Consider the following 22,041-nt stretch of genomic DNA (forward strand, 5'->3'; position numbering starts at 1 on the left):
GTCAGAGTTTCTAAAAGTCCTTCTGTCATGGGCTTGCTGTAAGAAGTCAACATAAATATGGACAGTGCTCAGAACATGGGGCACCTGATGTCTGGAGCAGCAAACTGTGATCCAACACTCATATTTCCACAGCAAAACAATGATCCACACTAATGGAGGTAAAGAAGGAGAAGAAGACTGTACGAGCCTTCCTCACCCAACACAGACCTACCAGGGCTCTGCGCGCCAGTGCCACAGGCCCTCCCACAGCTGGCCCCCCAGGCCCTCCTGTTCCACGGCTTCACTGCGACCACGTGGCACTCTTCACTGGGAATATCCCTCTTGCCTCTCCTAGAACCACCTCCAACCAGATTCTGGCGGGAGATGCTGCAACCAAGTCACCGGCACAGGGCCCCTGGCCCCCAGGGGCCTTGGGTGTTGCCAGTAGATCCATGTTCATTTTATCCATGACATTCTACCCCTCTAAAGCCATATTGTGTCTGTAATCTACAACAGGTAGATGACATCAAGTCTTACCGCATTTACAGTAATTTCAAGATGATGACTCTTATCTCCTTAATTGATTACGAGCTCTTTAAAAGGCAACCCTCGGGTGGCCACATAGCCTAAAATACGAATGAGACTAAATATAGGGATGTGAAAGTTCTGCTTGACGCTTAAATGCGCTTATTAAGACTTAATCCAATTATATTATCGGGATTGATATCTATAAGTCTCTAGTAGACATTCCTGTTTAAGTTTTAAAATATCATGCTTCCTAGCTAGGCATGTAAAATGCCATGTGACATTAGAACAAAAAATTAGCATGTAGAATGATTGGCACATGAAATGTGATATTAGAACAACAACATGTAGAGTATGATTTAATGTGAAAAGGCCACGTGAGGTGGCATTTTAGATAGAAATGCACACACACAAGCACACATACACCTCCCTTCATACATTCAACTGAGATCTTTCAAAGGTGATATCAAAATAAAAACAGCACACACATTTTATGGAAAAGAGCAAACCAAGAGATTCTTTTCTGTGGTGCTAAGACCTGAAATGAAAACACATGACCAATGGTGGAGATATAAAGGCATTACGCTGCCCAGAGGCGCAGCAACCAAAATAGAAAGCTTTTTACTTTGCAGGTTGATGTGGTTTAGCCTAAGGCACTAAATCAGCACCTGTTATCAGATCACTGTCCTTGGGTTCTGATTTCCTTCTGCCAGCAAAGCACCTTGATGAGTGTCTACAAGAGGGCAAAGGCAGCGTAATGCCACCCACGGTAGGACTGCAGGGCTGCACACATTAGACTCTTTGACACTTTTATTATAGCTACAGCCTGAGGATGCAGCTCCAACTCCTGCCCTTATGAAAATAAAATGGTGCACATCATACAAGACTATTTAAATAAACCAGACTTCAGCCATCTGCACCCCACTTCTTTTGAGACCCACAAGATCGGAGTGCTTACACGAGAGGTAAAATGATTTCCCTGGAAACACACTCACCTGTGCACCATGAGAGACCCAAAGCTGAATAGCCCCCTTGCCTTCCTTGCTCGATTACACGAGAAAAGCAAAAGCAAAAAGCACCTGGCATGGTGAATTTAATTCTGCAAAAATATATCCTGAATACAACTCCCTACTGGAAATTTGAATATCTAAGCAGGGTTGTGTAGGCCCTTCAAAGTGACTGCAAATTATGGTGGAATGATATGGTTAACACAGAAGTTATGGCATTTTTGCCGTAAACAATACCACCAAGAAAATGAAAATACAACCCACTATGGGTAAAAGTATTTGCAAATAATATGCCTGAGAAGGCACTTGTATCTAAAATATATAAATAATTCTTATAACTCAACAATAAAAAGATAAATCACCCAATTTTTAAAAATGGGCTAGTGACCCAATTTGACATTTCTCCAAAAACATACAGCCAATAAAAACATGAAAAGATGCTCAACATTATTTGTCATCAGAGAAATGCAAATCAAAACCATAAGAAGGCACCACTTCATACCCACCAGGATGGCGGTATTCAAAAGGTGAACAATAACAAGTGGGGAAAAAATGGATCTCGGCTGGGCATGGTGGCTCACGCCTGTAATCCCAGTACTTTGGGAGGCCAAGATGGGCAGATCACCTGAGATCAGGAGTTTGACACCAGCCTTGACCAACATGGTGAAATCCTGTTTCTACTAAAAATACAAAAAGTAGCTGGGCGTGCTAGCAGGCGCCTGTAATCCCAGCTACTAGGGAGACTGAGGCAGAAGAATTGCTTGAACCCGGGAGGCAGAGGTTGCAGTGAGACGAGATTGTGCTGTTGCACTCCAGCCTGGGCAACAAGAGGAAAACTCCGTCAAAAAAAAAAAAAAAAAAAAGGTCCGTCTATCACTGCTGGGTGGGAGTGTACAATGTTGCAATCACTTTGGAAAATGGTCTAGAAGTTCCTCAAAAGCTCAAACATAGACTTGCCATCCCGGATCCAGCAATTCCACTCCTAGGTATAAACCCAGGAGAAATAAAAACATATGTCCACACAAAAACCTGTACAAAAATGTTCATAGCACCATTAGTCACAACAGCCAAAAAGTAGGGACAACCCAAATGTCTATCAACTTACTAATGGATAAAAAAAAAATGTAGTATATCCGTGCAGTGGAATATTACTTGGCAATAGAGAGAAATACCTGCTACAACATGAATGAGCCTTGAATACATGAGGCTGAGTGAAAGAAGCCAGCCGCAAAACCCCACATTGTATGACTCTGTTTATATGAAATACCCAGAACAGGCAACTCTATGGAGACAGAAAGTGGATGTAGGGCTGCAGGGGGTCGTGGAGGTGAAAAGGGGGACAGGGTTCTGTTCTGAAGGACGAAAACATTATAGATGTGGTAACGGTTGCACAACCTTGTGAATATACTAAAAACATGGAATTGTACATTTTAAATGGGTGAATTGTATGGTATGTGAATTAGATCTCAAAGCTGTATACAAAAACAAAAACAAAAACAAAATGTTATGGCATTCAGGGCAATTTGAAGCAAAACAAATACTGAGATGGTTCTAAAGAAGGGACTTTCCTTTAGCCGGGCACCAGGTGGCATGTACCTGTGGTCCCAGCTATTCAGGTGGCTGAGGCAGGAGGATCACTTAAGCCCAGGAGGTGGAAGCAGCAGTAAGCCATGATCTTGCCCCTGCACTTCAGCCACAGCGAGACGGCAAAACCCTGTCTCAGAAAGAAAAAAAAAAAAGAGAGAGAGACTGTCTTGGTGCCTTTTTTTATAGTCCATCTTGAAGAATGGAGGAGAGTGCCTTCTTTCACACATCTAGCTTTCATTCTGAGTCCATACTCGTAGGAAAGATTTGGAATTTTTCACGAAGACTCCCAGGAGGCAATGGCTTAGTGTATGATAAGTAATTTCCTCAGGATATTTGCTTCCTGGCAACAAAATAAAATTTAGAACGCAAACAATATGGCATATTTTGAAACAGAGTCCCCCAGGGGGTAGACAATGCTTCTCTTAGCCACTGTATAAAACAGTCTAGAAGTTGGATAACCTTATTTGTATGGTGGTAACCAATATCTCTATATCCGTGTGAATTCAATCCAATTTGGTGCTACAAAAATTAAAAATGCTTGACTCAAAATTCTGACATCTAACCTGACTCAACAATCCATCGGCGCATGAAAAAAAAAATTCCCCTTAAGAATTTCTAGTTAATGAATTCAGGATTGTTCATCTCTGAGAGGGAGACGAAATCAGGAGTAAGTTTGGAGTCTCAGGGAAAACATAACACTTTTATTATTGTTTAAGTCTAAAAGGCACTAAAGCACTTGTCCCTGGGTACCATTCAGATGCAGGCAACATTCAGTTAAAGTGCCTCATGGCTTTTTTTCCTATGAGGCTTACAGAATGGTCCGTCACAAGTTTTCTGTTTCTATTCTGCTTCAAAGAAAGACTTTCTCAACTTTTTTGGGGCTCCAGTACTGGCCCATCGTGGATGGTGAGATATTCTTTAGATGTTTGTTCTGTTTTTTTTTTTTAAGTTGATATATATTTAGGCCCAAAGTCATGTTTATTCACAAATCTAAACAACCGGCAAGCTAAGGCTAATTTTTTCATGTGGAATATTTATGAAAGAAAACAAGGAATAAACAACTTAAGATTGGGGATTTACTCTGAAGGGCACTTTCTGGAACATGTCATAGGCTCAGCCCCAGTTCAACCCCATCTCTACTGCGGTTTGGAAAATTGTCAGGCCTGAGAGCAAGGGGTTCTGTTTATCCCACTCTAGGATTAAGGAATGGAAATACAGGGAGAGCCAAGTAAGGAGGTTGTGACTCAGTCCCTCCCCCTGGATAAATGTCTGCACAGACTTTAGACTTCTGGTTTTCAAACTAGGGTTCAATAGGACCCTGAGTTCAGTGGAGTGGGAGGTACTACAGAGATGAAGCAGGCGCCCCTAAAGAGTGGCTCTTTCTGCATAAGATGTCTAAAAAACTGGGTTCCAGGTGTGAGATAAATGGCAGGACCTTGATTTAGATCTACTTTCGGGGTTGTTACAGAAAGATCTGTTGGGCTGTCTGGGGTGAGATTAGATGATTCTCATTATTTTTCTATGGTTAATATTGTTATAGCTACCATGGTGTATTGCAATGTTTGGTACTTATATCAATGACTCAGGAGCACTCAGACATTGATATACTGAATTATCAAAAGTTTAATTTTTTTTTTTTTTTGAGACAGAGTTTTGTTCTTGTTGCCCAAGCTGGAGTGCAATCTTGGCTCACCGCAATCTCCGCCTCCCGGGTTCAAGCAATTCTCCTGCCTCAGCCTCCTGAGTAGCTGGGATTATAGGCACCCGCCACCACGCCCGGCTAACTTTTGTATTTTTAGTAGAGACGGGGCTTCACCATGTTGGTCAGGCTGGTCTCGAACTCCTGACCTCAGCTGATCTGCACGCCTCAGCCTCCTAAAGTGCTGAGATTACAGGCGTGAGCCACCATGCCTGGCCCAAAAGTTTAATTTTATTTAGAAAAGTTTTAGTGTCAAGTATATTTTATTAATCTGTAATTATTCGAAAATGGGAAATTTACAAACTGGAATACTCAGGCAACTGGAAAACATCTCCCTACACTTATTTGAAGATTTAAAAAATGTATTAGCTTCAGACTACTTATTCTTGTTCTCTTTTCCATATTTTTCTAATCATTCCTACTCATTTTCTCATCTTGATTTTTTTCTCTACTCCTATCTCCTCATTATATCTCTTGCTATTTAGTTCATCATGAGATCTTTTATGACCAAATAGCTTGCTAGAAACAGCAACGCTTCATGGTAAATAGCACGAGAGAAAGATGTTCTGAAATGGTTATATCAGCACGCGTGGCATCAACTACAACGTGAGGCAAATCATTTGATAAATGTATAAATAGCAAGTCGTAAATTATTCTTTTCACCCCTGAGCAGCCTGGCAATATCACAGAAGGTAAATGCAAACGGCCTTCCACTCCTTTCCCATGAATAAGAAGATAATCCCACCAACAGACGCCATGGCAGCAGGAAGCGCGGCAGGAAATTAATGTGAATTTCTGAATTCTGAGAGAACTAGTTACCCATCGGCTGTAGGAAAAATCAAGAACACCATTCAAAGGAAAGAATTCATGATGGTTAATACAGATAAAACCTATGCAACTGGGTTACACATTTCATGAGGCCAAACACTTAAATATGCATTTAGCACAAAATGTGTTTCTGCCGAGTACCATGGAGGCCTCCAAAAAGGCTACTTTCACCCAGGGCCCCTCAGGAGTCTTTATATTCTCCATTGTTTCCTATATTAATAACAAATTCCTTCTAATAATTTATCAAAACATAATCACTGCAGTTAAAAGGTAGTGCTGCCAAATATTTGACCATAAAATCATATGGAAAGTAGTGGTAAAGAAATAATGTTACCATGTTTTCATAAAATTCATCCTACCAACAAATATATGCATATACATTTATTACATTTATTATAGTTATAACAGAATAGTTTTTAAAACTGGAAAGCCACATGTAATAAATAATATACCTTTCCTAAAATCAATACTTATTTCTGTCTTTCTTTTTTGAATCTTCACTTCTTTAAATTACTATCTGCATATTCTGGATTTTAGCCTGGGAGAGTATTATGAGAATGAGAAGTACAAAGAAAAAGAACAAAAGTATCCTTAAACCTACCAAATACCCTGAAAGAATAAAAAGAATGATTGCAGACAGATAATATATTTCTTTTTTTTCAATGAATGAAATAAATTTAATCCTATTTATCCCAGTTTAGTATCTCAAATAGACTGGTAAAACTGAAAAAGCACTTCTACTATGTTTTGAAACAAATTTAAAAGTATTATTATATTTTCCAAATATACATCCTATTAAGACATGCCCATTATTTTTCACATATAGCCATTTAGCAGACTTTCAACAAGTCCAAAGCTGCTAAATATACCATATGTGCCCATTTATTCTAATGAACCAATAACACAAATACATTACCAGATTCAAGCCCCTCTGCTCAGAAAGTATCACTAGCCTGTAGCTGCTGAAAAGCTGTTCCATCTCATTCACACACTCCACCATCATCCAATATCACCTATCTTGCTCCTGGCCAGAGGACCTTTCCAACACTGGATTCCAATTCCTCGTCTGGGCCAAAGGTATATAATATACTTACCCTCAGGTAAGCTTCTTGTACAGAGTGAATGAGATAAAATATGTGTGTCACAACGCCTTTATTTGTGTCAGAGAAAATCCAAATCAAACTGGCTTAAACAATAAAAGAAATTGCTTGGATCATATAACTGAAATATCTCAAGGTAATATGGCCTTCAGGCTCAGGCTGATCAGGGCTCCAATCTCATTTCTCTGTGGATTTCCCAGCTCTTTCCTCTCGTGTGTTGGCACCATCCTTAAGCTGGGTAACTTACGGTCACAGATGGCTGCAAAACTGCAAGTCAGGACTCCACGTTTCCATGTTTCTCCACAGCCACCGGGCAGGGATCTCAGGTTACATCCTATTTGACCATCTTGCATTCTCAACCCTGAGCTCATCCCTGTGACCAGGAAAGTGCCATGGGTAGTGCACGCACGCCCAGGATGCAGATCTCCCTGGGGCCAAACACACTTACATACAAAAAGGTTCTCTAAAAACAAGGTAGGCTTGGCTTTCTCCAACTGCCTCATCCTCTAATTGCACAGAAGAAATACTGTGAATGAACAAGACACCCAACCCGTTCTCCAACACCCCTTTCCCAGGCCTGTTTGTTCTTTTTCCTCTTATTTTTCCTGCATCGTCCAACGCCAAGATGCAAGGGCCGCGATCTGAGTGTGAGGGCCAGGGAACTCACTGACCATCGGGGGGGCTCTAGGAAGAGCCTGGAAGAGACCGTTTGTGGGAAGCTCAGGGGAGTCTCGCCACATTCGCCCCTTGACGAGGTGTGATGTGGTCAGGTGTGACGGAAGAAAAGAGACTGGGACTTGTCCCTTCTGGTATCTCAGTGGTCTGCTCAGAGACGTTTATCCTCCTTGCAGCTGGTGCATGAGTGAAACTCTGAATTTGTAGTTTTCCTTAGGAGAAAGATGGCATGCACCACTGGGTCACCTGGCAAAGCTATAACACACGGTGGCTCCTGCAGACCCCCGGCTCCCCTCACGGGCTTGCAGCCAGGCACTCTTCTCTCTCCCTCCACGACAGACCAGGGCGAGGAAAGCAGAAATGATGAGCTCTGAGCTGGGGCCTTGCTGCCCAACTGCCTCCACTAATCCTGCTCATCTGACTGAGGTCAGACACTGCTTTGCAGAGCCCGTGGGCTGTGCTCCATTTATCACTCTGTCCGGGCGTCTGTTGCTACCCATGCTCGGGTAGAAAAATGCTGAGTTAAGGTAACAGGACTTTACAGTTGGGAAGCTCATCTCCTCTTACATTCGGATATGTTTTCCAAGTGGCCACTGCCAAATTTACTCCACATCAGCCTCTCTCTCTCTCTCCATGCCCTTGACCACCTGTCCTCCTCCCTCGGGCCCTGCGCACTACATCCCACCTGTTTCTTGACTCATTCTCCACTCTTCCCCTTCTCTTGTCTTTCTCCTTCCTGTCTCTTCTCTCCCCTCTCCTCCTGCCCTTTAATTATCATTTAAAAGACAGATGCTTGAGCAGTGTTTCCCGGACCTCCCAGAGAAAGCTGCCCCAGAGGACAACGGAGCCATCCATTTGGATGGACTTTTCAGGGCCTTTCCCTATATTTCAAGTCCTTAGTGAAAAGCACGTGTCTGAATTTTCTAAGTTGAGGGGGAGGTTTGATTTAGTGGTCAGAAAAATTTCCAGTCCTGAAACATGCCTGCTTTTACCTGGAATCCTTCACTTTCAGTGGCATTTGCAGTTTGACATGAATGCTTCCGGTACTGCATTTAATAGACCTGCTGATTTGTAGCACAGCCTGTCATCACCATTCAGGCGGCTGGGGTGCAAGAGCTAGGAGCAGTGCTGCTGAAAGTTATTAAGACTTCAGTGAAGCAAACAGATTGCAGTATAACGAGAAACATGTAGCTTTTTCAAAACAATTTTGTCTACCGCTGAAATTTGCAAAACACGTCACTGAAGGAGTCTCAGGTTGACCTTGTACAGAGGAGAGCTCCGACCTGCCTCACTAACCCACACCCTGAGCTACTCACCCTGCCTCACGGTCACAACTGTTTCTAAAAGGTAGCTCAGGCTGAAGATCTAGGAGTCATCTTTGATTTTTCTTTCATGTATACTGGGTCCAAGCTATCCGCAAGGCCTGTCCACCCTGGTGTCAGATGGCAGCTCCGAGAGCTTGCTAGCTCAGCTTCTTCTCTGCCGCCCTTCAAGCTAATTGCACGCATCACCCAAAGGATCCTCTTAAATCGAGATATGATCCCATCACTCCCTTATGTGAAACATTAGGGCTTTCCATGGCCTTCAGGACACAGATTCCTCCCCAAGGCCCCAAGAGCTTTGGGCTCTCATAGCCCACCCCATCTTCCCCGTCTTTCTGGGGACACTGACTTCTGGCAGATGCCGGATGAGGTCAAAGCCCAGTCAGCTCAGGAACCAGGCTTGAGCCACACCTCCCCCAGAAACTCTGCCCCACACCCTCTAGGGGCCAATCATCTCTTTCATTCAGCCCTGCGGAGATGTCTCCCTGGACTGCCCTCTCAAACACTGTCCTCCTCTGCCACTCATGGCTCCCTGCCAGGCCATACGATTTCTGTATGTTTGAGATCAGTACATTTTTCTATGTAGACTTGATTCGTAAACAGATATAGATGCAGCCGAGCTTCCTATGGCTGTCGGAGGCTGAACATCAGGCCCTGGAATGCCACGTGGACATCTAGTGAACACCTCGAGCCCTCCATCGTAACACCTCGAGCCCCCATTCCCAGAAGGACACTGGGACACAGCTGTGCTGCCCAGCCTGCTTCCTACCCAGGCCCCGAGTGCAGGTGTTCACCTTCTGTGACCAGGCCCTGCCCTGCCCTGGCCCCTGCCCATCTCCCTCCCACACTGAGGCCACAGCCCTGCCTGCGTCCTGTCTGCTGCCTCTTCTACAACGTGCTGTCTTCCTCAAAGCGGAAATGACCAGAATATTCGCTTTGTCTTGCTGCTGTGACAAATTCCACAAATTAAGTGGTTTGAAACACAGGGTTTTCCCTCCCAGTTCTGGAGATCGGACGTTTGGGATCCATTTTGCTGGTGTTGGCACGGCCGGTCCCTCCGGTGACTCCGTGTCCAGCCCTGGGGACCGCCTGCGTTCCTTGCTCTTGACCCCTTCCTCCAACCCTGTAACCTCCGCCTCCTTTGTCACACCCTTTCCCGCTTCTGCAATCAGACCTCCTCTGCCTCCTCTCACGAGGACTCTTGTGATTACATTTAGGGCCCCCCCAGATTATCCAGGAACATGACACCATCTCCAGGTCCTTAACCTGATCGCTCCTACAAAGTCCATTTTGCCACATACGGGAACAGCTCCAGGTTCCAGGCTTAGGCTGTGGTTCTCTCGAGGAGCCATTATCCAGTCTTCCACACCCACCAAGGACACCAGGGGCCTACACCTGAGCACCTGCGTCAGGGCTGGATGTGGGGCTCAGCCGGATGAAGTCCAGGACCCGACTAGTCCTACTTTATTTCCTGCCATTGAAATCCCAGCAGGATGTGGCCGCATTGTTCATTAGCACCTTTTTTCAGAAGTTCAGTTCTAATAATTAACATTCCCTCTCAGCTGACTCATCTGACTGGGAAACAAGCATAGATAGATGTTCCACTGGGGGCTGAGCCATGCGACTCCCGCACCACACACCAGAAAGAACATCGTGTCTCAGATTCCCAGGCCAGCCTTCCAGCCACCATGGACTCCCTGTGCACAGTATTTTGGTCATAGGTCACAAAAGTAAAAAAGAAACGTAGAAGAAGATATAGAATAAGGGGAGGAGTAAGCAAAGCATTTCTGAAGATTATTGAAGATACCGGAGGGGATGCCTTTTTCTTTTTAATGAAAGGAAGCAGTGGACGAAGGCCAGGCCGAGATGCCCAGTCACATCAGAAGGAACTGCTGACCGCCTGAGGCCCCAGAGATGCCCGGCTTTTCTCGCTTGAAACACAAACCCATGGCGCACAGGCAGATGGCGCCCACACACCATGTGCTTGCTTCGCTCCTACCAGGCAGGAAACAGCAAAAGCAAGGGCTGGGTGCAGATGCTGGAATTAGATACCGACGGTCTCCGGGACCTCTCTCCTTATCCCCGCTCTGTCCTGTCCCAGACCATCTTGAACATCGGAGAGGGAGAGCACACCCCCCCGAACGGGCGCTCGGTCCCCTGTGCTGCCAGTGGGGTCTAGACACCATTGAGGACTTGCCCACTCAGCGCAGGACTCCCACCCACCCTTGCCCTTTGTGAACCAGTGGATGGATCCGCTGCATTTGGGAGACATCTCCCTGCACACACAGGCCTCAATGCAGTCATTCTCATTCAATGGAATTCAGCCCAAATGACAATGCTTTTTAGACACCCAATCCCTGTAACAGCCGTCCCTGCGCTAGGCCTCTATCGTGTCTCTTGTGGTACCCTGCCACCCACTGTGTGTGGAATGCAGGGACGCAGCCTCAGTGGCGAGAAGGTGGCAGTCAGATCATACCCCGGCTGACCTGCCGTGCCGCCTGAGAGCACCCCCAGCACTCTGGAGTTTCATTTATTCCGGGTCAGACCCCGTAAGGCAGACGTTATACTAATTTTACAGAGAAGAAAACTGAGCCTCAAGAAGGTCCCATTGGTGACCTTGCCAAAGTCATATGAGTGCCACGTAGCAGAGCCAGAATTCACAACATGGGGGCTACCTCCAAAGCCCCCACCCCGACGCATGGATCACAGGCAACGGCTCCCCTCACCGACTGCAGGAGAATCACCACCAGCACTATCGAGACCCGCCCTGCTCACCAGCATCAGCGCTCACGCCTGCTGCAGGCCATGTCAACCATGTCACTCCTGTCCAGCAACACGTGCTCACATACATGACGGCACAGTTGCGGACAGCTCCGGCAGGCGCATGGCACACCTTCTACAGCCTAGGGACAGCCAGGCTCGAGAGAGGAAGATGAACATGCAGAACCCCTGACCCCGACTCCGGAAACGGCTCCAAAGGCTCTCAGCTGCAGGTCCATCCTTCCCATCCATCCTCCCTCCGCCAGGCCAGAGCCCAGGCCCACAGCTCTGAGCTGCATGCGGGTGTCAGGCCAGCTGGGGAGCAGGGCCTGATGGCCACATGTGGGTGTGGCAGGATTTTTGCCCTAGAGACCTGGACTCACACAGGGGCAGTGAGTCCGCTGTGGTGCCCATGGGGGCGGTGCCTGGCAGGAGCCACAGTGCTGACCTAGCCCAGAGCCACGGAGGCCCCTGACAGCAGGTGCCTGACTATCCTAATCTAAGGTGTGCCAAGGCCCCTAACACCCAAGAGGAAGAGGAACAAATGAATGTGGGAGAAAGAACTGAGCCCAGAAGGTTCATGGGTCCAGGTACAGGAGAGCCCTTGACAGAAGCCCGGCTCTGCCTGACAGAAGGTGCCGGGTGCCCACTCCATCGTGGGCCGAAGGCAGTCACAGGCTGGAACGTGCAGAGGGAAGTCATTCATCACAGAAACCCAGCGTCAGGAGTCAAAGACTTTAAATCTCACCACAAATCTCTATCAGCAATGTCACGAAGGCCATCTTCCTGGAATAAAACCTATTCTACAAGCAACAGCTTTTAAAACAAACATCCTTATTGACTTTTCCTGTTTTTCTATTTCTTAAAAATTACCCGCATTAATACATGTGGAAATCTGTGCATTTTTAAAAATGTTGATAGTTTCTCAATCTTTTAAGATATTTTGTTGCTTTTAAAATTTTTTAAGTAATCAAAGTGGTTTGGGGATTTTTTCCCAAAAATTTTATTGTAAGATAACACTATATCAGCTATATATTGTGGCCTAAATTAGACATTTTTTCTACAGAAAATTTTTCAAGGCCAAACAGTAGTCTGTAAAAGACCCAATGCCAGCACCACCTCATGCGGCTATGCGGTTCTCTCGTAGCTTCTGAGTAATTTGACTTACGCGATGGTTTTAATGACCTCTTCCTCCACTGGTCTCAGGTAAGCACCAGTTTTTGTCTGCATTAACCCTCTACACCCAAGTCCTACTGATAATTTTTGGGCACGTAGTGAATAGTCAGTCCATGGCTAATTCCTAAGATAAAATGTCCTAGATCACCTCCAAGGACTTTGCACATATTAACCTAGAAGCTAGGAATTACATAGAGAATGGCCACGCGTGGCTCCGGGGCAACGCTGCTACAGCCACAGCTGTCCGTGACTGCCGAGCAGAGTCCAGCCAGCGGCACCTTCCTTCTGCACAAGCTTCACCAGCATTTTTAGCAGCACAGACCACAAATCAGTCCAAGGTTTTCTGTAAATTCACACACAGCAAAGAAGTATGGTGGGGTCCAGGCTGATGACACCATTGGGGAGAACCAGTGTGTTCTGTCCCAGATGGCTGAGAGAACGTGAAGCTCTGCAGACTTGGAGCCTGGCCATGCAAGGGGAAGTGTGATTCTGGACACTTCTTAACACTCCAGAATGTTACCACTGTGGGTGACTAAGCCTTGAAACTCCAGAATGTTACCACCATGGGTGACCAAGCCACATCACAGGGAAGAAACCTTCAATGTGCCTCCTGTGCAGCACACTCCTCTCTTCTGTGATCTGAACACGAACCATCGCCTCTAGGCTAGGACTCAGATGCAGTGAGCTCCGCTATACCCACAGTCACATACGGACAGAAATTTCTCTTCCCAAATCCTGTCTGGATCCAAGTATCCCTGGGTCAGAGTCTCCCAAAGAGACAGCCCTGAGTCCAAGCCCCAGAGGAGCTCAGAGCCATGCAAAGCAGGAGGCCTGGGTGTGGACGGGGTGTGGGTGGGGCCTGAGAATGGACCCAGGGGCAGACAGTTCAGGGAAGGGAAGATCACTAGGGTAGAGAGGTGACCTGGAGGGAGGTCAGCGTGGGCAGGGGTGAGACCAACGAAAAGATTGACCATCACCAGAAGATCAGGCTCACAGGTGGTGAGAGTCTCCATGTTTAGCTCACCCTGGCTGAGTGGGAGGTGGAGATAGTAAAATGAAAACACGGGCACTACTCTATAACTCCCATGGCAATTCGGGCAAATGCCCATCACCTCCATTACATCCAAGCTTCGGGAGGGTAGGGCGAGCGTCTCAGATGTACATCTCTTCTCCTGCCTCACGCACACAGAGTGATTGTGGCCAGCTCATTTTAGCAGGTCACACTCCCTTCCCTACATCAGTTGTTGGAGTTCTGCTGTCATGAGCCTCGACACTGCAGTACGACGCGCTCAAGAAGACATCAGGACAGAGGTCTAGACACTTACAACCCTGAGAGACACACTGGATGCTGTGCACATGAGCCCTGTGCATATGGACTCCGATTGATGCCATCAGATTCACACACGAGCCCTGTGTGTATGGGCTCCAATGGATGCCATCAGATTCGCACACAAGCCCTGTGCCTATGGACTCCAATGGATGCCGTCAGATTCACGCACAAGCCCTGTGCCTATGGGCTCCAATGGATGCCATCAGATTCGCGCACAAGCCCTGTGCGTACAGGCTCCGATCGATGCCATCATATTCGCGCACAAGCCCTGTGCCTATGGGCTCCAATGGATGCCATCAGATTCGCGCACAAGCCCTGTGCGTATGGGCTCCAATGGATGCCATCAGATTTGCGCACAAGCCCTATGCCTATGGGCTCCAATGGATGCCATCAGATTTGCGCACAAGCCCTGTGCGGATGGGCTCCCATCAATGCCATTAGCAGTTTTTTCACTTCTCTGTTGGGTTGTACTCTACAAGGACTTGACTGAGTCACACCTCATAATCCATGTGTTTTCTTTGTTAAGATCTAGAAATAAGAGACAGACCCCAACCTCATGCTGTGTCTTGGGTTCTCTGGAATGAAGGCAGTCAGCTATAGTCACCACTTTGATTCCCGCAGCCTGTCTGTTCAGTCCCTGAAGTGATGAGAAACCAAGAAGAATTCAAGAAGTCAAAGGCGTTCTAAAAATAAATGCTCTTTTAAAAGTTGTTTTGTCTGTGTTTCTTTCCTTCGTTATGTTCAAAGTCAACCAATCAACACAGTTGCTTTAGCAAGTTACAGGCAAGAGGGTTTCCTGTAGCACCTTTGCAAGCATAGTATAGAACGCAGCAGTCTCTCTGGGGCTTGACCCCGTGACAGGGAGCCCAGGGACTCAGGTGCCTGCAGGAGTTGATGGCCATTTGGCCTGGGAGTCTTAGGGCTCGTGGAGGGCCTGCAGAGCCCCTTGGGCTTCCTGCCTCCTCCCAGCCTTGCCTGGCTCCCAGCTTTTCTCACACAGAAGCCTCTCAAAGCCATCTTCTCTGCTCCTCTTGTGTTTTATCCACAGTTCAGAACAAGAGGCTTCCATGGTTTTTCACCCTTAGAAAGATTGACCACATGATATTATGGATGTAAAACTATTTAGAAGCTAATATGATATCTGACCTTAGTTCTAGAGAACTAGTTGCAATTATCCTGGGCTGAGAGCATTAAAATTGGGACCCGTGGGAGCTTCTTAAGTAGTCGCTAGACCATTTCTACCATAACCATTCCAAAATAAAGTCATTCAAAGTAAAATCCCCCCACCCCTCCTGTTATAAATTTGGCCTCCCAGTTTAATGAGTAAAAGCTGCAAGCCCACAGGTCCTTGGCAGGATGTGTGGCCAAGATGCCTTGGTGCAAAGAATGTTACGGTGCCCTTCGAGTGCAGAGACTGCTTTCCACAGCAGGCCCCAGGCTTGCATTCTGGCTAATGTCCATCTGAAAATTCAGATTGTGAAACTACAGCATACGAATCATTCCACAGGTATGAGGCCTGTTTTTCTTATTTGTCAATCTCATTCAAGCCTTTATTTTCTTCAGCAACAGGAGGAAATACACTGGCCAATACCTAAGTTCTAATCTTTGACTCATTTTTTAAAAATCTTGCTAATTTCATACAGAAGACAGAATAACTGAAAGAAGAAACGATTCTTTTCTCTAAAAAGCTAGATAATTTCAACCAGTGCCTTCTCCCTTCTCCCAACAGTCCCCACTCAGCCATTCCTTGTGGGCTGACACCAGAAACAGCGTGGAAAACAAGTCTGTTTTCCAAGAGGGGCTATTACCACGAATTATGTTTAAAATGACAGCATCGAAGATTAAACCATCATTGTATGTAAACTTAACATAGCTATAACCTAGGAAAAGCTAGTTTCATGGTGATAATACTAATTTGAAACAGATGTGTATTCAAAGGGGCAAGGAAGCAGGCTGACAGGAGAGAAAAAACATTTTCCCCCATAATGTAGTACCAAGAACCTTTACAGATATGGTCTAACCAAAGTCAGCTTTGTGCAACACCACAGATGCCAAGTGAAAGCTGTCCTGACAAGGCACATTTCACTGCTGAAGCATTTAATCACTTGAAGATAACCCTTATTACAGAGTTACACCTATTTTGTAGCTGGGGAGACAGGTGCTCAAAAGGATTCGGTGGTTTGGCAAGGGAGACAGCAAGAACACGAGGGCAGTGTGAGGTGGCTGGGAGAAGGGGCAGCCGGCAAGGTCAGGCACTTCCCACGACAGGAGACTGGCACCAAGCAGGGGCAGGAGGGAAACAGGGACACCACCTGCTCCATGCCTGCAGAATCCTACCTCCACGGGGCAAGGCAAGCGCAAACCACCCAGCCTGGGGAGCTTTGCACACCAAGGCTCATAGAGGAAGACTGGCTAGGGAGCATTCGCCGAATGGAATCAGGTAGGGCTCTCATATTAGTAGCGTTCTTGGGAACACCCTCTAACTGATCTCCAGGAACACATGCAAATGACTGCATAACATATGCAAATGACTGCATAACAACAGCTACACATCTTGGCTGGTCGGAAACACTGCTTCTGGCCTGCTTGGTAATAAATCCTAGGTATGTGGTTACGGCACATTTGTCCTCCACGCCCTGATGTGTAGGTGCCTCCGGCTTCCTTGTAGCTGCACCATTATTTTTCCCTAGCTAAGCAGTCAGCAGGCAAGGATTCTCACGCAGCTGCAAGTCAGATGTGATTAACAGTATTTCACATGGAATATATTTGTGTCTGATCCATTTGCTTGATTAAATCACACTGTAGCTTAACAGCCTATTTGTTGATAATTTTTACTTATTTGAATTCAATGTAATAGCTTTTACTAGTGAAAATATATCAGCAAACATAAAACGCTGAGAAAATGCAATACAACGTAATTCAGTGTAATCAGAAATAAAAGCAGAGCATTCTAGAGAATGTTGCTAGTCTTAGACCAGCTCTGCTTATTTAACAAGCACAGATCCTTGGAGCAAAAAAGGTAGAGTATTTCTGGCTAAATTACTGGTTACCAACTCCACGTCATACAAAGTAAATTCATCCTGGTCCCCCATATCAAAGGAGCAGTCTCCTGGCAGCTTCCTGAAGGTCCCCAAGGCCGCACACATCTCTGGTCGACCTGAACATTGCCTTCATCCTGAAGCTACAGCCCTAAAGCCTCTTTCCTCCCCTTCCCCTTCATGGCCAGTAGCCCTGGAAGCTGCCTCAGAGAGTTCATTCTTCTCCCACCACTAAATTGCCACTTCTGAGAAACTATTCGCCCCACATGTGAGAAACAGAAGGAAATTCCAGGTAAATGGTAAGTCAGAGGATGTGAACGTACGTTCCTTTCTTATTTAATGGGCTTCCACTTCGTTCTTCTACTTCTGAACGCATGAAAAATAGTCTGAACAGTCTTTGCTGTGCTGGCTCTGGCCAAAGACAGTCAGCACATGGGCTTACGGAAAAGGACGGGCAGAGCAAAAGGGGCAAAATCTCACTACGTTTAGTTGTCTTTTCACATAGTTTAAAAAAAAAACACTATTTTGGGGATTTTTCTTGAACGTAAAGAGAGAAAAGTATGTAATGAAATTCCAAGCTTAAGGCATATCACAGAAATTGTGACCACAAATAAGGAATTAAGCTTAATGTCTTTAAAACAAAGTATATAAATGAGCAAACAGATGAACAAATTCAGTATTCACTAATATGGACTATTTATTGTGGTTTTTTTTTGGCTGTCAGAAAATCCAATAAAAGGATAAACATAATTTCTTTGGGAGCATTTATTGGGAGTACCTGAAAATTATCTTAATTAGAAATGGTTTTCTTGGAAACCACCCAAGATCTAGAAGAAGAGCTCACCTATCAAGCCCCAAGAATAAGCCTTAGTGGTAAACTTTCCAGGAAGCTTTCTTTTTATCCATGACTGGAGCCAATATTGTTCCTGATGCTTGCTAAGAGCCCCTTCACACTTCTTTATTAGGACACCATGTTTTCCTTAACAGGGATGGGCAATTAAAATGTCTTTATATATACACATAGATGAATTCTGATGATCTGTGACCACCAGAAATAGAAATAAATTGACAAGTGATCTAATCAGACCATTTAAATCCAAAGCTGCCAATAATTTCACAACACTTATACCCTAATAGCAAGCTTCTTTTGACTTGTTTGCCTCTATTGCTAGACATTAAGCTCACTGAGGGCAGGGATCCTATTTTTATGTCCCAGTTGCTTAGCACAATGCACACAGTATGTGCTAAAATCTTTTGAGTGTATGAACAGTTGATAACAAAATTCTCCCTCCACTCAGCAGTTCATCGCTAGCAATATCCCAGGTAAAGCCTCGCATTTTGTCTTCCTCATTCACTCCCCACTGTCTTTCAGGAGAAACGCCAGTTACAGCTGAAAGAGCTCAAATAATAGGTCACCAAAGAGAACCCTCTAGCTTTGGTAACTCCAAACTAATAACTGCTCCCTAAATGAAATGACTTTGCATATTGACACCTTTAGCAAATTGGTGGAAGTCTTGAGTTAATAATATCACTTTTAATTAGTTTAAAATGTACATTCCCTCTTGGAAGAAATATAAACTAAGCTTTGGAAGTTGCACATCCATCTTCTGAGGCTCTACTGGCGTGTGGAAAGGTTGAGTGGGGAGAAGATTCCTTTCAGCTCAGTGGACCCATGGTTCTGCTAAGTTAGGACGGTGAGGGTGGTGCATTTCCTTGCTCTCAAAGCCACCTTAGCTCATTAGGCAACTGGCATAGGTAACGTATTTTGTAGATAAGTTCACTGACTCACAGGCCAGACACTGAGAGGGTATCCTATCCCAGCTGGGTGATGGTAACTCCAGCATAGCAAATGGGCCGGTGTCCCCTTTTCTCATCTATGAAGTGGACGGTTGAACGAGATGCAGGTTACTCTGCCCAGCAACGTGTCCTGGTTCTTAGGCAATACTGTCAATGCCCTGAAAGCAGAGCTCTCTTGGGGGTGAGGGTCTTGTGGTCACTGAGACCTGACACCTTTCTGGAGTACACCCATGGAAGTCTATGGAACATACCCAGTTTTCCTCTAGAAACCCCCAAAATTATAGTTGCCAGAATCAACAACTTGGCCATCTCACTTGGTTCTATGCTGATAGAGGACAAAAATATTTCAGTGAATTTCATTTTAATCTGTAATTCATAAACTGTTTCCAAATATGATTAAGTAACCTGGCTCATCTGTCAGTTAGGGTTTAGCAAATGTTGGGTTATAGATGTAAAATTTATTTTAAAATCAAGTATGTTCAAAGAAGTTTTGCCAAGCATAAATGTAAAAGAGAAGAAAAAAAAGAAGGGACCTTAGAAATTTCTCATTATTTAAAAAAATAAACAATGAAAATAAACTCGAGTATGAAAACATTAGGACTGAGTCTCCCTCTGAAAGCCTTTTCAATGGAGATATGGTTTTCAACTTAAAGTAACTATGTTAATTTCCTGTTTACGTCACTAGACTTTGAATTTCAAATAACAAAAATTTTCGGTCTGTATATTTCAAAATATAAATTTCACAGAAACAATTTTAAAATGTTTCCTATTATTAAACAAGTTATCTTTCTCATTCATCCACACAGAGGAAATACACATCTGTGTTCAGTACTTTGTGTCCTATTTCTCAACCTCAATCCATTGACAGACCTCCCCTGCTCAGTTTTACATTTTTCGATGAGTGCTTCTTGGCCTATAACCAGCTGTGAACACAAACGAACAGGCAGCCTTCTCAAGTATGGGTAGGGTGCAGAAGAGGAACTTACTGGACTGGGGCACAAAGGCTGCTGCTTGTGAGACTCCTCACTGGGCGGAAGTGCCCTGAGGCCAGGACTTCTATGTCTTGTGTCTTTTTGGACACAGTATCCAGAAAAAGACCAGCCCAAGACCCGGTCCTCCATAAACATTTGCAGAATGAATTCCTTGGAAAGCTTTTAACAACACTCTCAAACTCTCAGGGTTTCTTCCCCTTAGCAATAGAATGAGGACAGTAACATATGCTACCCCGATTTTCACAAGCATCAAATAATAGAAAGCCGGGAAATGCATTTGTAAAGAAGAGATCGTTGTATTAGTGTTGACCATATTGACCATCTTTTTTTTTTTTTTTTTTTTTTTTTTTTTTTTTTTTTTTTTTTTTTTTTTTTTTTTTTTTTTTTTGAGAGGAGTATCGCTCTGTCGCCAGGCTGGAGTGCAGTGGCGCAATCTCGGCTCACTGCAACCTCTGACTCCCTGGTTCAAGCGATTCTCCCGCCTCAGCCTCCTGAGCAGCTGGGATTATAGGCATGCGCCACCATGCCCAGCTAATTTTTGTATTTTTAGTAGAGATGGGGTTTCACCATGTTGGCCAGAATGGTCTCGATCTCCTAACCTCATGATCCGCCCACCTTAGGCTCCCAAAGGTCTAGGATTACAGGCATGAGCCACTGCGCCCGGCCATTATTGACCATCTTAGTGAGACCTCCAGCACCTGGTACGGGATCTGGCACGTAGGAAGCGCTAATTGACTACTTGCTGTTAGACTACATTTATTTTCAGCCCATTTGACCTCCTACGTCGCTGATGGTTTATGTATGACTTCTAGAAATTTTATTTGTACATCAAAGAAACCTCGTTTCCTATTCCCACCCCCACCTTGTTTCCCACTGTATTCTTTTTGGAGGCACTTCTGCAGCCCGGCCCTCCTTGCAGAACCCTGTAACACCAGAGGTGTGTGTATCCAGAATCAGGCAGATTCCTGAACTCCCACTGGTCAGCCAGAGCCAGTGCTGCTCTTCATAAACAATGTCTGGAGTTTGCTCACACGTGTACCTCTTCTTGGCAAAGACAATAAATGGAAGGAGACAAGGAGTTGTCTAATAAACTTGGCATTGAGATGAAACAGGAAATAAAAACATGTATCCGGATAAAGATAAATACTGTTCTGAGTTTCTGATCTTGTCAACTAGGCACTTTTTAAGTGCCTGTGTCCCAGGAAAATGATTTGTCTCACTGAAGCTGTGCTTAATTTCTCTCAATATTAGACTTAAAAGCAAGCCCTCCTCCAGTACTGGATTAACAGTTTTGTTTGAAAGATGTGTTTTACCCTTGGGAACCGGCCACACTGATCAATTCTAGTACTTCCAATTCTGATTTAGGGATGCCATAAGAGAAACTTTTTAAACAAGTAATTCTCTCCTACTTTTTTGTCTATTCCTCAGCTCTGCTTAGAGGTCTCTCAATTGTTACAGAACCCATGTCTGTGTCTAATATCATGGCAGCCGGGACAAAGAAAACCAAGATGAAACATTTGAGATTGTTCCAGTTGAAACAAACCAACCAAAACCCCACAGGTGCCAGCCTTGAGGCAAAGGCGGGACAGTGTCAGGCGAAATCTTTGGGTCCCAGCCTCAGTCTCCCCATCACCATGTCTTTTTCACTTAAATACGTTTCACTGTTTTGTCATCTAAAGATTCAACAATGTGATTTGGACACTGGGATTAAGAGAATAAGATTGGATGGTTGAAATAAAAAACACTACGAGACAACCGTCCACAAGGAAACCCTAAGATGCCAAGATGCGGGACAGGTAGAAAGGACAGGGCTTTGGGAGTACTCTGGGTTTTCAGGACGAATCTGTATCAGCCCCGGCGCTGCGAGGATATTGCATCAGGCGCTTTACTCCTGAGCGCCGTTTTAGACGCCTAAGTAGATTGTGCTGCTGCCCGTTCTTTCCCGTTCTGTGAATTCTACACTGACTTCAAATGCACGAATGAGCTACAAGATAAGGTGGAACCTGCCGGCCAGGCACAGCTGACAGCACCTGATCAGCGCCTCGGAGGGCGGAGCTGGGGGGCTTCTCCACACTGGACTTTGAGGGACCCCCGCGGAGCGCTCCACGCCACGCGGTGGTCTATCTGTAGAGAAAGCCCGTCCTCACCCGGGCACCCTGTGGCCCACAGGGGACCACCCCACACCCCGTGCAGACAGCGGCGGAGAAACGAGCTGGAAATGCAGTG

General features: G+C 45.3%; 1 protein-coding gene across 4 annotated transcripts in view; it reads right to left on the minus strand.

Annotated features, from left to right (window-relative positions):
* The window catches only part of RPS6KA2 (ribosomal protein S6 kinase A2), a 456,813-nt gene that overhangs the window by 187,627 nt on the left and 247,145 nt on the right, over positions 1-22,041 (minus strand). The window lies entirely within an intron of this gene.

This window comes from Hylobates moloch, unplaced genomic scaffold (genome assembly GCF_009828535.3).
Source record: "Hylobates moloch isolate HMO894 unplaced genomic scaffold, HMol_V3 SCAFFOLD_2, whole genome shotgun sequence".
NCBI lineage: Eukaryota > Metazoa > Chordata > Mammalia > Primates > Hylobatidae > Hylobates > Hylobates moloch.